Source organism: Bison bison, unplaced genomic scaffold (genome assembly GCF_000754665.1).
Source record: "Bison bison bison isolate TAMUID 2011002044 unplaced genomic scaffold, Bison_UMD1.0 scf7180017864372, whole genome shotgun sequence".
In the NCBI taxonomy this organism is placed as follows: Eukaryota; Metazoa; Chordata; class Mammalia; order Artiodactyla; family Bovidae; genus Bison; species Bison bison.
Window position 1 is genome coordinate 1,493,482 of NW_011494944.1, and position 15,731 is coordinate 1,509,212.

Genomic DNA, 15,731 nt, shown 5'->3' on the forward strand with positions numbered 1-15,731 from the left:
TAATTTTATGATACATTTTAGAGAATTTTTTAGTGAATGACATGAAATAGTTTGCTAATTTGTAGCTGTGTGTGTGTGTATTGGAATATTTGTGTGCTTGTATGTACTCCAGTACTCTTGCCTGGAAAACCCCATGGATAGAGGAGCCTGGTGGGCTACAGTCCATGGGGTCGCAAAAAGTTGGACACGGCTGAGCAACTTCACTTTCACTTTTCACTTTCACGCATTGGAGAAGGCAATGGCACCCCACTCCAGTACTTTTGCCTGGAAAATCCCGTGGACAGAGGAGCCTGGTAGGCTGCAGTCCATGAGGTCGTCAGAGTCGGACACGACTGAGCTACTTCACTTTCACTTTTCACTTTCATGCATTGGAGAAGGAAATGGCAACCCACTCCAGTGTTCTTGCCTGGAGAATCCCAGGGACGGGAAGCCTGGTGGGCTGCCGTCTATGGGGTCGCACAGAGTCGGACATGACTGAAGTGAGTTAGCAGTGTATGTACTTTAAATCATTCCTTTTTTTTTTTTTTTTGATGAGTTTTACTTTTTTTGAGGATATACTGAAAAATTTCCCCCTCAAATTTTGATTCTAAATTGCCATAGATTCTTACAACTTTATCTTTCTGGGCTCTTAATTTTACTATAACTTGAGCGATATTTTAGAGTCCTTCATGATATATTTGATAGCTAATTAATGTCCACTTTTCTGAATTAATTATTTTATTATATTTGTTAAATTCCTCTTCACTACAGAAAAAAAGAAATAGAATTATAATGAAAGAGAAAAGCTATGGGACTATAAGTTCTGCTACTGTTTCCAACATTTTGTAACTTTGGGAAAGTAATATAAATACAAATTAAATATTTTAAAAGAGACAAAGAAGTCGATGAATATTTTTTAACCAATCATTTTTTCCAAAGGTAGAAGTAAATTTAGGCCAGAGAGATGGTGGTAGGTGTTGATTAATTGAATTGAAAATTGTTCAGATGTGCTAATACTTTTTATGTGCACTTTTTTTGGTAGTGTATAAAGGCCCTTGCCCAGCAAAATACATCTGTCAGGATCAGAATATATTGAAGATTTCACTGGTAATTTTAATGGTCTCACAAATCACAGGAGAGGAAATGCCACCAAGCATTTACTGTTTCTCTTTCTGGAACAAATATTGTATGGATGATGCCAGAAACATCCAATGAAAAAATTGAACAGGAAAAAAAAAAGTCTGAATAATTTTCTAAAGTCTGTTTCCTATGAATTATTATTACTATTCAAGAATACTGTCTTAGGAACTTCTCTCTTGCTTTTTTCAATATATATGAGCATAAATATATCAGGTCCTTTCTGGGTGAAAGGTTTGAAAGTTGGTAGCATAGTTCTCTCTGTTTAGGCAATAAGTCTTGGAAGATAGGACACCCCACACCCCATTTGCCTGTAAAGTGATAGTGAAAGTCATTCAGTCATGTCCGACTCTTTGAAACCCCTTGGACTAGGCAGTCCATGGAATTCTCAAGGCCAGAATACTGGAGTGGTTAGCCATTGCCTTCTCCAGGGATCTTCCCAAACCACGGATTAAACCAAGGTCTCCCACACTGCAGGCAGATTCTTTACCAGCTTAGCCACCAGGGAAGTCCTGTAATGAATTACTAATTATATTAATTTTCCAGGTAAAACTGCATAAATTTGAAAAACAACTTTGGATTGTATCAATGTCAATATCCTGGCTGTGATATTGTACTACACGCTAGTAAAGTAATGCTCAAAATTCTCCAAGCCAGGCTTCAGCAATATGTGAACTGTGAACTTCCTGATGTTCAAGCTGGTTTTAGAAAAGGCAGAGGAACCAGAGATCAAATTGCCAACATTCGCTGGATCATGGAAAAAGCAAGAGAGTTCCAGAAAAGCATCTATTTCTGCTTTATTGACTATGCCAAAGCCTTTGACTGTGTGGATCACAATAAACTCTGGAAAATTCTTCAAGAGATGGGAATACCAGAACACCTGATCTGCCTCTTGAGAAATTTGTATGGAGGTCAGGAAGCAACAGTTAGAACTGGACATGGAACAACAGACTGGTTCCAAATAGGAAAAGGAGTTCGTCAAGGCTGTATATTGTCACCCTGTTTATTTAACTTATATGCAGAGTACATCATGAGAAATGCTGGACTGGAAGAAACACAAGCTTGAATCAAGATTGCCGGAGAGAAATATCAATAACCTCAGATATGCAGATGACACCACCCTTATGGCAGAAAGTGTAGAGGAACTCAAAAGCCTCTTGATGAAAGTGAAAGTGGAGAGTGAAAAAGTTGGCTTAAAGCTCAACATTCAGAAAATGAAGATCATGGCATCCATTCTCATCACTTCATGGGAAATAGATGGGGAAACAGTGGAAACAGTGTCAGACTTTATTTTTTGGGGCTCCAAAATCACTGCAGATGGTGACTGCAGCCATGAAATTAAAAGATGCTTACTCCTTGGAAGGAAAGTTATGACCAACCTAGATAGCATATTCAAAAGCAGAGACTACTTTGCCAACAAAGGTTTGTCTAGCCAAGGCTATGGTTTTTCCTGTGGTCATGTATGGATGTGAGAGTTGGACTGTGAAGAAGGCTGAGTGCCGAAGAATTGATGCTTTTGAACTGTGGTGTTGGAGAAGACTCATGAGAGTCCCCTGGACTGCAAGGAGATGCAACCAGTCCATTCTGAAGGAGATCAGCCCTGGGATTTCTTTGGAAGGAATGATGTTAAAGCTGAAACTCCAGTACTTTGGCCACCTCATGGGAAGAGTTGACTCATTGGAAAAGACTCTGATGCTGGGAGGGATTGGGGGCAAGAGGAGAAGAGGATGACAGAGGATGAGATGGCTGGATGGCATCACTGACTCGATGGACGTGAGTCTGAGTGAACTCCGGGAGTTGGTGATGGACAGGGAGGCCTGGCGTGCTGCGATTCATGGAGTTGCAAAGAGTCTGACACGACTGAGTGACTGATCTGATCTGATCATTGGGAAAAACTGGAAAGAGTATGCAGGATATCTCTATATTATTAATATTCCTTATCACTACATGTGTATCATGAACTATCTCAACAAAACAAATCTAAGTAAGATAATTTTAAACTATTGGGAGAGAAGTTTGGCCTAGTGAGCACTATATACTTGTAACATTGATAGTTTCATAGAATTTCTGATAGGCTTAAAAAATAAACATCATATAGCAGAATATTACTAGTATGAATTTCCTTAACTTTCTGAGGATATTTTTGATGTTTACCTTTGTAGAAGTGAAGTGAAGTGACATTGCTCAGTCACATCTGACTCTTTGTGACCCCATGGACTGTAGCCTGTCAGGTTTCTCCATCCATGGGATTTTCCAGGCAAGAATACTGGAGTGGGTTGCCATTCCCTTCTCCAAGGGATCTTCCTGACCCAGGGATCAAGCCTGGGTCTCCAGCACTGCAGGCAGACTCTTTTCCATCTGAGCTATCAGGGAATCTGTGATGTTTAAATTAATTTTTTTATTAATATCTTATTAATTAATTCTTTTTTAGCTTATGTATTGGCATGCATACTAAGTTGCTTCCCTGAAGTTGCTCAGTCATGTCTGACTCTTTGTGACCCCATGGACTGTAGCCTACGAGGCTCCTCTGTCCATGGAATTTTCCAGGCAAGAGTGCTGGAGTGGGTTGCTATATCCTGCTCCTAAGTTGCTTCAGTCGTGTCTAACTCTTTGCGACCCTATGTACCATAGCCTGCCAGACTACTCTGTCCATGGGATTCTCCAGACAAGAGTACTGGAATGGGTTGCTGTGCTCTCTTCCCAACCCAAGGATCAAACCCTAATTTCTTACATCTCCTGCATTGATAGGTGTGTTCTTTTTTTTTTTTTTTCTTACAGACATTTCTTTAATACAATTTTCTGAAAGCATATATTACAATGCATTATACCAATGCTGATGGAAATACAAAAAATGAACACAGCAAGACCTCATTTTGAAGAAGGCATAGGCTAATGAGACACACAGCAAAATAAGTAGACACAGATCAATGTGATAAAGAGGAGTAAGGTGTGCTGAATAAATATGAAAAGTAGTTAGTAATCTACCTGGGAGTCTAAAGAAAATATTCATGTGGAAGCAGACATCCTGTGGGGTATATTCTCCACAATGTGGAAACTGAGGCTCTGTACAGCATCATCTCCATGATGGGTTGAGGATAACCAGAATGTCTTCCTGGGCTGAGTTAATGATATTGATCACTTCAGCTATAGTCAGGGATGGATTTTGTACTGCCTTTTCTAATTAGATGATTACCACCATAGGGATAATTTTTCAGAGGGTGAGTTCAATAAAACATGAAATAAACCTCATGAAAATTCCTCCCACAATACCAGAGCTTATTAGGAAGGGATGGATATATTTTGATTGTATTTGGTATATGGAGTGTGCCTGAATCTGTGGAAGTCTGAGGCAGATGGTGTTAGGCTGAATTTTTTTTTTTTTTTTCCCCTCTCTTTTTTGTATAAGTGCAAGTTCTGATGGAGGGTCAGAGAGGGGATGGTCTGTGATGCACTAAGTGTCAGGAGCAACATAGAAAACCATGGAAACAGGACTTAGGATCTATACTTTTTCCAGAAACCAGATCTCACAGAAGTTCTACAGAGTCAGGTAGGTGAGTTATGGGATGATTAACACCCAGGTGCTCTGGATGCCTCAGGCACCTCATCTCAGGCTTGTCCGTGAGAAGTCCGTTTCACATCACCCATCAAGCAAATCCCAATCCTCATGGATACTTCACCTCCTGCCCCTACCTCAGAGTCACAGTGCACCAACACTGTCAACAGGGGCTCTGCCAGGTGTGTGTGGGGAGTGGGGAGGGTGGCTGGGAGCCTCTGGCTCAAATGCTATGCTGGAGTGGAACTCCAGGCCAGAACAAGGAACACTGCTATTTCTTATCTTTTTGATAACAGCCATTCTGACAGGTGTGAAGTGATATCACATTAAGGTTTGGATTTACATTTCCTTGAGGATTACTGAAGTTGAGCATCTTTTCATGTGCCTGTTGGCCACCTACATGTCTTCTTTTTTTTTTTTAATTTTATTTTATTTTTAAACTTTACAATATTGTATTAGTTTTGCCAAATATCGAAATGAATCCGCCACAGGTATACCTGTGTTCCCCGTCCTGAACCCTCCTCCCTCCTCCCTCCCCACACCCTCCCTCTGGGTCGTCCCAGTGCACCAGCCCCAAGCATCCAGTATCGTGCATTGAACCTGGACTGGAGACTCGTTTCATACATGATATTGTCTTTACCACTAGTGCCACCTGGAAAGCCCTGGTTTATGTATTGCAGATATCTGTTTTCAACTTGTCTTTCCTTAAAGTAACAAATAATGAACAAAAGTTTTCGTTTAATGTAGACAGTTTTTTTCTTTCTGTTTAGTGCTTGTATGCTCTTATTTAAGTTATACATTCCAACATCAAGGTCTCTGTATTTTCTTCTAAGCATCTACAGTTTGACTTTGGATATACAAGTTCTGAATCCTTTTGGAGTTTATTTGTATCATGTAAAGAGATGGCCCATTTTATTTTATTTATTATTTTTACAGATAACTAAATTTTCTAGCTCTATTTGTTGGAAAAGAAATATTGTTTTCTTCTGAGGATCCATTTTATCCACCCCTATTATACTAAACTCTCATGTGTATGGAGGTCTGTGTCTCCTAATTTATCCTTTAACAATCTGTCTCCTTCTAATCATTGTCTTACTTTTCATAAATTTATAATTTTTTCATAAGTCCTGTGCTCATTCCATGTTATGTATCTTTGTATGTGTTTTGGTTCTACTAGATTCTCCTTTATCAATATTAATTTTAGTAGCAAGTTGTCAGGGTCCTCAAATAATACTTTGGACATTTTGAATGGGGTTGCTTTAAATGTAGAGATTGCTTTGGAGAAAAATGACATTTTCACCATAGTAAATCTTTCCATGTCTATCAGACTCTTATCCCCTTTAAATCCCATGTATCCTTCCTTTTTTTTTTTATATCATTCCCTGCAATACATTACAAATTGATTAACAGATGTATGCAAAACAAGCTTCAGAAATATATCATAAGCAAATATGTCTAAAATATTTGAAGTATTTCTAAAAGAGACATAAAATCCCAAAGCTTTTTTAAAAAATTGATAGATTTAATTGAACTATTAAAAAATAAAACTGGTTGATAAGAAACTTTTTTTAAATTTTATCATTATTATTATTATTATTATTTTACTTTACAATATTATATCGGCTCTGCCATACATCAACATGCATCTGCCACGGGTGTACACGTGTTCCCCATCCTGAACCCCCTCCCATCTCCCTTCCCATACCATCCCTCTGGGTCATCCCAGTGCAGCAGCCCCAAGCTTCCTGTATTCTGCATTGAACCTGGACTGGTGATTCGTTTCTTGTATGATATTATACATGTTTTAATGCCATTCTCCCAAATCATCCCCCCCTCCCACAGATACAAGTGAAAAACTTAAATAGCCTATATATATGTAGGAAAATGTATATGTAAACATACCTATATACAATAGAGTTAGGTATATTTTGCATATAATATACAAATGTAAATGTGTGTATATAATTATAATGAAATGAATGTGTTTGGTTACTCTGAGTATTTATAAAGGCCATAATAACCAATTAGAAAAAGTCAAAATTCCAATTATTAACAAGAAAATAATAAAAATTTTAAGTGCTCCCCATATTTTCAAGTAGATTTTTAATGGCCATAAATATATAAAGAGCTAGATTGCTCTTCTTTAGTCATCAGTTTCACAAAAATGTAAAAAAAAAACAAAAACAATAATTCCCAAGTATTATCCTGGTTAGCACTCTTTTAGACTCTTTCTGGAGTATAAACTGGTGAGTTTTTGAGATGTAAATTTGGTTGTCTTTCAAATTGAAAATGAACATGTTCTCTTTTACTCGGCCATTTTCTTCTTTGAATTCATTTTGAAGAAATATTCTTAGTTTACATAAGTCTACGTATACAGGATTTCTACAACAGTGTTTGCTGTTAGGAGAATAGGAACTACCAGGAGGCTGACCAATATGGGTATTTAAATGAAATATTGAAAATCTATGCTAGAGAATGCATTGCAGCAGTTGAAAAGAATAAGACAGACTCTCCTTAACTGAGATGAGCAAACTCCAAGATTCAGTGTCAGTTGATCAAAGATAGAACAATAGCTCTAAAACAGAATCTCATTTATGTGAAGCACATACCTGTCTTTGAAACAATGTGTGAATCTGTTTGAACATGTAAGTTAATATATGTTTGTACTTGTCCATTCACTTATAGTGTCAAAGTATATAAAAAGCACCAGAGGTTTACACATCAAGTGAGCAGTAATAATTTATTCTGGGGCAGAAAAAGGGCTGGAATTTTTGACAAAAAGGTGCATTTTGTGTTGTTATTGCTGATGATGTTATATTCCTATTTGTGGCTTAACATTTTATAGAGAAAATAAAATATTACTCTAAATTTGAAAAATTATAACTAAAAAGAAAAAAAACACACACAAAACTTCTAGGTCTTTCTAACAGAAAATTTATTGGCCTGTGCAGTAAATATTAGCTTATTATTGCAAAATGATGTATAACCATCATAACTTCTGATACACAGGAGAATGTATATTAGAGCAGGTTCAATGGCTCCCCAACTTCCCTGATTTGATCCAATAATGATCACTTTTCTTACTGAAAGCCAGTTAGAAACATCAACTTTCTAAACTGGACTGCTCTTCCATTTAGGGAATAAATCAAAGAGTTCTTAAAACTGAGAGCATTTTAATTTGAACTTGAGTGTTTTCTTCTTACACATTATTCTTCTGTAATTGGAGCATCTCTTCTTCAGTTGGGTGCTAGAAAATTATCTGAGAAAATAGCAATTATTCAAACTCAGTCTCATGTATATTGCCCAACACAGATAACTCATATTTCCATTGTCTTTCATCCCCAGAGTAGCAATATTTAATACATCCCATTGGATAACACTGGGAGTACTGTAGAAGAAAGGCTAGACTTAGATGTGGGAAGGAAATTACATGCAATTACAGTTTCAATTATTGTGATATTTATCCACAGGCTGATACTGTGAAACTTCTAAAACGTTCATTTGTCCTAACTCTTATCTCTTAATCAAAAAAGGCACCATGGATTACTTCCTGCTGGAACAAAAAACCGCTAGTAAAATACTTATTTTTCTGCCATTGATGCAGACTTTGAGTTTCTTTATTGATTTTCCAGATGCTGCTCTGTGTAGGATATTGGCATTTTCATGGTAACAGAAACTGGATAATTTTGCAGAGCACTGATTGCTAACTGCATAGGCCAGCCTGAGGTCAGCTTTCTAAGCACGATTGACAGCATAGAATTCTTTCTGGTTTAGTTCTCTGAACATTAAGTAGAAACTGACTGTCTTCTCTGATTAAAAGTGTTTTTAAGAAGTGAAAACTAATCTTCACAAATTTTTTTATGGTACACATTGAGGAATTCTAGGGGAAAATATTATAACCAGGTTATGGAGAAGGAAATGTCAACCCACTCCAGTATTCTTGCCTTGAGTATTCCATGGACAGAGGAGCCTGGCAGGCAATAGTCCATGGGGTTGCAAAGAGTTGTCCATGACTTAGTGACTATCACTCACTCATTCTATGGATCTTATAGCGTTGATCATATTACTTGGGTGCCATCCCTTCTGAAGTTTGTCCTGAGATATTAGACAATTTAGACACTCAGATATATTAAGCAATTACTAGAGCCTTTATTTCTCTTTGAGCAATATTCCAGATTTTAAAAACATAATAGATTTTTAAATGTAAATATAAAAGTATATTTTAGATTTACATATAAAAGTATATTTTAGATTTACATATAAAAGTATATTTTAGATTTACATATAAAAGTATATTTTAGATTTACATATAAAATTATATTTTATATTTACATATAAAAGTATATTTTATATTTACATATAAAAGTATATAATAATATATAAAATATAAAATTATATAATAATATTTAAAATTATGATCTATGAGTCACATAGTAAGTGTGTGCATGCTAAGTCACTTCAGCCTTGTTTGCCTCTTTGTGACCCTATGGACCGTAGCCCACAAGACTTATGACCTATGCGATTTTCCAGGCAAGAATACTGAAGTGGGTTGCCATGCCCTTCTCCATGGGATCTTCCTGTCCCAGGGATCAATCCTGCATCTCTTAAGGCTCCTGCATTGGCAGGTGGCTCTTTACCGATAGTGTCACATGGGAATCCCACCTAGTGTTATGGACTAAATGTTTGCATCTTCTAAAATTCATATGTTGAAATCCTGACCTTTGATGTGATTATATTAGGAGATGGAGCCTTTAGGAGGTGATTATCAGGTTATGAGGGTGGAGACTTCATGAATGAGATCAGTAACTAGATCAATGACGGGAACACTTGGTATTTTGAAATTTAATCTGGTTTGGAAAATGTATATTTCCTCTGAGTGAGAATCAATATATGGATATATGCATATAACATTTAAATATGATTTGAACAGTTCAACTATAATTATGAATACAATGACACAATAACATAAGATGCTTTGAGGTTTTTTTTTCCCCCCACTTCTTGAGTTATTTTTGTTTTGCTTTGCATTTTCCATAACTCTTCCAAATTTATATTAGTGGTCCACTAATAAATTCTTCTGAAGGTTCTAAGTTTCAAAGCATGAGCATATAGTCTAGATGGAGACCAGTGAAGATAATTTATCTTTAAATTCCTGTTTTCTTCTCCTAAAAAACAGAGCTAAAACAGTGATAACTTTTATGTTTACACATCAAATTACACTCTAATGATTGATTGATTTTTTTGAAGGCCAGTTTTGTGCTTTAAACTCATGCAAAACTACATCGATTTTCATCTCTTGCTTGAGTGACTTGCCAAAACCTGCCAGATTTCAAAGAAGCGCAACACTTCAAAGATAGGGGAAACTGCAGAGTAGAAGACAAAATGAAAATTTGTATCATTTATTTAAGAAAACAGTAATGGGGCCAAAAATAAGGTGACACTAAGAAAGATGTTTTGTCTAGGGAAGAAATTCGATTTGCCATGCCATCTAAAGTGATGGTATTTCTTTTAGACTTTTTCATTGAAATGGCTGCCTGACTTACACAGTCACATTTCTATGTATCCTGAAAAATAATTTTCCCATTGGAAATTAATAGGTTCACTCATTCTGACATTAATATTTATTAGGGCAGTGAATTCCACTGGTAGATCATGATTAGATTTTAACAAATATATTTTAGTTGTTTCTAATATTTATGATAAATTTTACCATACCACAGGTGGATGGTGGTAAATTTTTTTGGTTTTCTTTCAATTGTTGCAGAAAGAATAACACATAAAACTTGGAAGACGGCATATTTTCTTGTTCCTTTCCCAGAGATGCAGATTCTGTATGTTTAACCAGTTTCCCAATAATGTATAGAACACATATTGAGAACTTTGAACCAGTGTGGAATGGTAATTGTTTTCTTCTGTTTACAATATTAGAGGTCCTTTCATGTTAATATATCGGAGAAGGCCATGGCACCCCACTCCAGTGCTCTTGCCTGGAGAATCCCAGGGACGGGGGAGCCTGGTGGGCTGCTGTCTCTGGGGTCGCACAGAGTCGGACACAACTGAAGCAACTTAGCAGTAGCAGCATGTTAATATATAAGCTTAATTTTCCTAATGCTGAAGAGAGTGGCATGTCATTCATTCTACCAAAAAATCTAAACAATCCATCAAATAATGAGCTTAAGAGAAAAGGGGATCATGACAAGCAAGAGAGAAATTTGCAGCCTTTATAATGGGAGGTACTAAAGGCACTTTGACCAGGGAATGGAAGGTAGCATTCTACTTCATGTTGGACTGTGTCTGTGATATTCTGGACACATTATATTTTGTGGCTCAAATGTCTCTAAAAAGAATTGATGACAAGTGATCAGAATATTCTCATTTTGTACACATTTAATTGTTAATGATCTTTTACAAATAAATATAATGATATATTTTAAGGTTCACACATATATCAAAGATTACACAGGTTTTAAAGCAACACTTTGAATTTAAATTATTTTATAGAGTAAAATGGCAGGCTGAGTGAGATGGAATATTAACATTTAAGAATTAGAGAGACAGTGAGGTATGGATGATTTCTTTTGAACAAAGGAATCAATTTGAGAGGGTACTTCAAACCCAATGCTCAGTGATTTGTGTAAAAGCTGTTTTGAATCTGGAAATAATAACACACTGAGAACTCACTTTAGACAGAACCTGTGTTTGAGGGAGCCTCTTAAAACCAGAATGTTGATTATTATTGTCCGTTAATTATCTAGTTTAATATTTATCGAGTCCTGGCATTGTGCTAGTCACAGAACAGAATATGGCCTTAAAAACATCAGTCTACTGAGTGGATGTGTCATTTTAGGGGGGATAGAATAAGGCTTCTGTCAGGAGCTACATCTACATGACCCGTCTTACAAAAAGTAGAAGAATGCACAACAAAACCTCCCTAACAACATAATATGGTGTGGAGGTTTTTGAAGGGGCTTGGGGTTGTGATTCACATAAAATTTCTTCCTAAGTAGCCAATTGGGACCACAATTTCTCCATGGTATTTTCATTACAATTTAGATTCAGCAGAGTCTCCTTTTGCCATTTACAATTCCCTGCCTGCATTTAATATTTATGCAGTACTGAAATAAGTAAAATCCTAGAGTTCTGCTCTTGTTCATTTGTTTTGTGTTTGGGGGAAGCTGTGCAGAGTTCAATAGAATATGAAAATGCACTATATTGTACTCATTATGAACATAGCTGCTAACTGATAGACTATCCTGGGAAATAAACTTCCTTTATACGGAAATGCAGTGTTTCCTATTTTCTTTCATCAACTCAGTTGTTTTTTTTTTCTACCATGAATGTAAGTTGTTTTTTAAAAGATCTTGTTTAAGCAAACTCTTTGTAAGCTTTTCATTCCATTTCCTCAGAAAAATTTTAAAATTGTTCATACATTCCTATACTTAGAAAAGATTATTTTCTTGACCTCTAATTATTAGCTTTTAAATCCTACAACCTATCATAAATCGTAAGTACACTATTACCTCATACTCACTATATATAATTTTATCTCCTTGATGACATACTACCAAACCTAAAATACTCTGAATATGGATATTTTCCTACTTTATGCATAACAGTGATTTCAATCTTGTTCCTTTCTAAAAGATTAAACAAGACCTTTGCCTATTTTTTTTCTTTTTGAAAGATCTTTTCAATGTCTTCAGTTATTATATATAATTCTAGACTCTACCTCCCTCCAAAAAAATTCTTCTTTAATTCTCCACAACCAAAAATTTATTCATGTTAAAAACTCCTCCTCTAACTTTTCAATTAGAAAAGCAAAATCTAAGATGTCAAAGGCCATATGAGAGACAATCCTGCTAATTGTTTAGGAAATGGATCTAGAAGTAAGAGTCCTGAGTCTTAATCTGTGACCTGGGCAAAACTACTACTCTCAGCCTCAGTTAACTTGAAATAAAAGAAAATTATATATATATATGGTATGCATGTATGTATGTATATACATATCTGCTTAAAAAATAATTGTGCATAGCTAATAGAATAGAATTCAATATTACAAAGAATACAGAGCACAATGCCTTGCACAATCCTATATATTAGTTGTCTCAATAAATTCTGAAAACTCACATAGCTAACAGATGGCATTGGAGGAACTAACTTCTCTTATCCTATAACTAAGGAAATCCACCTTCCTGAGAAAAAGGAACAGTGCCTTTGATCATCTTGTTACTCCTAATAGTAGTTGTTTGGACTATAAAGAGGCTGAACACTGAGGGATTGATGCTTTTGAACTGTGGTGTTGGAGAAGACTCTTGAGAGTCCCTTGGACTGCAAGGAGATCAAACCAGTCAATCCTAAAGGAAATCAACTCTGAATATTCATTGGAGGGACAGATGCTGAAGCTGAAGCTCCAATACTTTGGCCACCTATGCGAAGAGCCATTACAAAAGACCCTGATACTCAGAAAGATTGAAGGCAGGAGAAGGGGAACAGATGAGATAGTTGGATGGCATCACCGAATCAGTGGATGTGAGTATTAGCAAGGTTCAGGAGATGGTGAAGGACAGGAAAGCCTGGTGTGCTGCAGACCATGGGATTGCAAATTGCTGGACAAAACTGGGCGACTAAACAATATCCATACATGACTACTGGAAAAAACATAGTTTTGACTCTATAGACCTTTGTTGACAAAGTAATGTCTCTGCTTTTTAATATGCTGTCTAGGCTTGTCATTGCTTTTCTTCCAAGGAGCAAGTGAACTCTGTCTTAAGTCAAATGAATAGTTTTTAATTGAAGCATAGTTGTTATACAATATTATATGTTACAGGTGTACATTATGGTGAGTTGAAAGTTTTTAAAGTTATATATGCCATTTATAGTTATTGTACAATATTGGCTTTATTTCCTATGATGTACAATATATCCTTGTAGCTTATTTTATGCCTAATTCTTTGTACCTCTTATCCTTTACTCCTGTGTTTCCCCTCCCTCCTTCCCTCTCCTCACTGGTAACCACTCGTTTGTTCTGTATATCTGTGAGTTTACATCTTTTTGTTATATTTAGTACTTTGTTGTGTTTTCTAGATTCCATATATAAGTGATATCATACAGTATTTATCTTTCTCTGACTTATTTCACCTACATAATGCCTTCCAACTCTAAACATGATGTGACATGTGGAAAAATTTCATTCTTTATGGCTGAGTAGTATTCTATTGGGTATGTATGTGTGCATGTATGTCTATACATACGCACACACATATATACATATACCACTTCTTTATTCATCTGTTGATGGAAACTTCGGTTGCTTCCATATTTTGACAATTGTAAATAATATTGTTATGAACAATGGGGAAGACGCATCTTTTTGAATTAGTGATTTGCTTTTTTTGGATATATACCCAAAAGTGGAATTGCTGGATCATATTTTTAGTTTTTTGAGAAACCTCCATACTGTTTTCCACTATGGCTGCACCAATTTATACCCACCAGCAGTGCACAAGTGTTCCCTTTTCTGCAAATCCTGGCCAATATTTGTTATTTGTGTTCTTTTTGATGATAGCCATCCTGACAAGTATGAGATGATACCTCATTGTGGTTTTAATTTGCATTTCCCTGATGATTAGCAATGCTGAGCATCTTTCCACCTGCTGTTGGCTATCCACATTTCCTCTTTGGAAAAAAAAAATGTCTGTTTAGGTCCTCTGCCCACTTTTTAATCAGATTGCTTTTGTTTTTGATGTGAGTTGTATGAGCTATCTATGTATATTGGATATTAACTTCTTATCAGTCATATCATTTGCAAATATTTTATCCTATTCAGTAGGTTGTCTTTTTGTTTTTGTAATTGTTTTCCTTTTTCATGAAGCCTAAAATTTAATTAGGCTTCATTTGTTTATTTTTGTTATTATGTCCTTTGCTTTCAGTTCAGTTCAGTCACTCAGTCATGTCTGATTCTTTGTGACACCATGGACTGCAGCACTCCAGGCTTCCCTGTACATCACCAACCCCTGGAATTTGCTCAAACTCATGTCCATTGAGTACATGATGCCATCCAACCACCTCATCCTCTGCCATTCCCTTCTCCTCCTGCCTTCAAATTTCTCAGCATCAGGGTCTTTTCTAATGAGTCAGTTCTTTGCATCAGGTGGCCAAAATATTGAGCTTTAGCATCAGTCCTTCCAGTGAATATTCAGGATTGATTTCCTTTAGGATTGACTGGATTGATCTCCTTGCAGCCCAAGGGACACTCAAGAGTACTTCCCCAATACCACAGTTCAAAAGCGTCAATTCTTCAGCACTCAACTTTCTTTATGGTCCAACTCTATATCCATACGTGACTACAGGAAAAAACACAACTTTGACTAGATGGACCTTTGTCAGCAAAGTAATGTCTCTGCTTTTTAATACTCTGTGTAGGTTTGTAATAGCTTGTCTTCCAAAGAGCAAGCATCTTCCAATTTCATGGCTTCAGTCACCATCTGCAGCAATTTTGGAGCCCAAGAAAATAAAATCTGTCCCTATTTCCCTTGTTTCCCCATTTACTTGCCATGAAGTGATGGGACTGGATGCCATGATCTTTGTTTTTTGAATGTTGAGTTATAAGCCAGCTTTTTCACTCTCAGCCTCACAGTCTAACTCAATGAAACTATGAGCCATGCCATGTAGGGCAACCCAATGTGCCAGGTAATGGTGGAGGGTTATGACAAAATCTGGTCCACTGGAAAAGGGAATGCCAAACCACTTCAGTGTTCTTGCCTTTACTACCCGCAAACAGTATGAAAAGGCAAAAAAGATATGACACTGAAAGATGAACTCCCCAGGTTGGATAGGTGCCCAATATGCTACTGGAGAAGAGTGCAGAAATAGCTCCAGGTAGAATGAAGAGGCTGAGCCAAAGCAAAAACAATGCCTAGTTGTGGATGAGACTGGTGATGGAAGTAAAGTCCGATGCTATAAAGAACAATATTGCCTAGGAACCTTGAATGTTAGGTCCATAAATCAATGTAGATTGGAAGTAATCCTTTGCTTTAGGAGACAAAGGGGAAAAAAAAAAAAA